Source organism: Procambarus clarkii, chromosome 38 (assembly GCF_040958095.1).
Source record: "Procambarus clarkii isolate CNS0578487 chromosome 38, FALCON_Pclarkii_2.0, whole genome shotgun sequence".
Classification (NCBI taxonomy): domain Eukaryota; kingdom Metazoa; phylum Arthropoda; class Malacostraca; order Decapoda; family Cambaridae; genus Procambarus; species Procambarus clarkii.
In genome coordinates, this window is record NC_091187.1 from 30,980,941 (window position 1) to 30,983,816 (window position 2,876).

Consider the following 2,876-nt stretch of genomic DNA (forward strand, 5'->3'; position numbering starts at 1 on the left):
ACGACGACCACGAGGGGGACGAGTAAACGTGTCCACCTGGAGGACAGAATGGCCCTGGGCTTCGAGAACATGCCGAATATCTTTGTTGCAGGCCTGTAGATTCCTAACACCGGTTGCAACACGGGGGTGGGAGGAGAACAGTGCCAACACTGGCATTCAACCGAGCGTTCTTGGAGACCCAAACATGGTTCTCGCCAATGCAGGATAAGGCGACCAAGTGGGTGGCTGCATCCCGAGAAGGACCAGCAACGACACGTTTACCGAGACAGGTGGGGTTGAAAGTAACGGGCATTTACAGAATCGACAAGGTGCCTATAGATTGAGAAATCGTCAGGTGGGGAGGAATCTAGAGGGAGATCAAAGTATTTGGCCCATGAAACGGGGCCAAACAAGGCTTGATTCGCATCAGTACGAGACGGGATCTTGAGAGTTCGGCCTTTGCGTGGACGGCGTTGAGAACTACCAGAGAGAAGGAGGGGGAGGGGGGGGGGGTGTTAAAAGGCGTAGTAGTCACAATGAGAAACCGAGCCGTGCCAGGGGACGATGTGGTCATAGCTCTGGGGGTGTGGCTCGACCCAACCAGTTTGGATGGAGGTAGTCAATGGAGGAGCAAAGTCTGGGCCCAATGTAGTCGAGGCTACAGAGTCTTCGAATACAGTCCGACTCGGGTGCTTGGTTGCCCACTCCATGAGCTTGAGTAGTCATTAGAGTCATTCAGCAATATTGAAACTAGAGGTAATATTTTCTTTCACGAATGTGACCCCCCCCCCCCACCCGACCCCACACACCTACCACAATTAGAGGATAGGACACCCGACATGTTGCTGGTCTTGCCAGGGCCCTCAGGGGCGAGTCTTGCGCATACGCCCCACAAACACCAGCTTAAGAACCATCATTCCATCGAGTTCAGTGACGAAAGGAGGATTGACAATAAAATGGTCCCCTCGCTCGAGACTTTCAGTACTACGGGTTTGAGTATTTATGCCCGGGTGTTTGGGGGAGGCAAACAAAAGAAGTCCAAAAGAATAATCAAGACTGGCAAAAGGTCAGCATGAAATGACAATTGGAAAGGAGAAGAGAGGGGGGAAGGGAGGGGGGGGGGGGGAGAAGAGAGGTTAAGAAAAAAAACTAAGCAAAGGAAAGGATTTCTGGCAAAATTGGTGAAGACAGCAGCAGACACACAAGGCCTGTGAAGGACAGGACTGACCCATGGAGCATCACTGTAGCAGCCAGCTACCAAGCCCTCACGACGACAACGAGTCAGAAAGTGATGGGATTCAGAGAAAGAAAACAGACCGAGTTTTAGCATTTTTATATTACTACATACAATATATTACACAAATTCATACTCTACAGAAAGTTAATCAATAAGGTTAAAAGTTTATATACATTTCTTAATATTACAATAATGAGAACAATTGATGGGGAACAACTAATGAGGGTTGAAGCGAGGAGCCTCACAAATGACACGCCTCAGATGGAAACAGGAGGAGTCGTGCCAAGTGACACCATCGTTATACTGGTTGTTTAACACCGCCAGACAGTCTTCGTTGCCTTCATCGTTGTCTGGCTGTGGCAGTCCTCGCCTGGGGAAGACAAGTGGTACTCAATGCCATGATCATTACCAGTCAACACCAATGGTGTTGTTTACGGTCAACAAACAAATTCTCACCTGCCGGTGCTAGACCAGTTAGAGTAGGGAGAGGAAGTGCCAGATAACCACGATCAAGATCTCGAGTTACGCTTGTTGCCGCTCGTCCAAATGTCGCTGATGTAGTCTGAAATATACCATTTTATTACGTCCAAGTTTGTAACTCAAGGCCAAGTTAAACACCAAGACCAGCTTGTCAACTTACGTGCAATCAGGAACCTGGAAATTAACTCTTGCTTCCTGTTACTTTCAATACTGACGGCCTGGAAGCCGTTGCCAAGGCCAGGGTCCAGATTCACGAAAGCACTTACGCAAGTACTTACGAACGTGTACATCTTTCCTCAATCTTTGAGGGCTTTGGTTACATTTATTAAACAGTTTACAAGCATGAAAACTTCCCAATCAACTGTTGTTATTGTTATAAACAGCCTCCTGGTGCTTCGGAGCTCATTAACTGTTTAATAATTGTAAACAAAGCCGCCAAAGATTGAGAAAAGATGTACAGGTTCGTAAGTGCTTTCGTGAATCTGGCCCCAGAGCAGTAATAGGTTGCTTGCTCCCAGGTGTAGAGTCTACCAGAGTCGTGACACCATGAGAAGTGATACGCTCTGCCGTCCTCTACCTCGTCAACCTGACAAGTTAGGATAGGACATTAGGTGAAAGCTCATTTTGATTACCAATTAACTTTAAAAACTGCCATATGGAAGGAAAATATCTCATCTTACCAGGGGTTTAGCAGCATGGTTGCAAAGAGAAGAAATTGGAGGGAAGGTAAAGGGAGGCAATAGTGGAGATACTTGTTGAGGCCGAGGAATGAAGACCCGAGGCTGGCTTGGTAGTTGTGGCTGAACAAACACAGGTTGTTGGGCTGGTAGTTGTGGGAAGAGTTGGAGGGGTTGAGGAGCTTGGGTGGGGCCGGCTCCAGATACCAAGAGGTTTCCAGTCGAGGTAACAAATGACCTGTCAACAGTGACTCCCAAGATGGCGGGAGCAGCGTCGTTCCTAATGAAGTACTGGGCCCAGGATGGCATCACTGCTGCCATCATCACCAGAAAAATTATAGCAGTCATCTGTAATGAGTAGTATATATTAAAAAATATGAATGCAAGTCACTGCAATTTACGGTGTGAAGTGGAAGTTTAGTGGGACCGAGAAGTTTAATATTGACAACTATCTAAGTTGCAAATAATAAAAAAATTGTCTAATATGGAAGTCAGACTAATTT

At 47.1% G+C, this 2,876-nt stretch overlaps 1 long non-coding RNA gene across 1 annotated transcript; it reads right to left on the minus strand.

Annotated features, from left to right (window-relative positions):
* Positions 1-1,300: 1,300 nt before the first annotated feature.
* On the minus strand, positions 1,301-2,329 carry LOC138372234 (uncharacterized). The gene is made up of 3 exons (XR_011230755.1): positions 1,857-2,329; positions 1,673-1,778; positions 1,301-1,586 (listed from the first exon to the last, which is right to left on the minus strand). It is a non-coding gene; the product is annotated as an uncharacterized lncRNA (long non-coding RNA).
* Between the last annotated feature and the right edge of the window lie 547 nt (positions 2,330-2,876).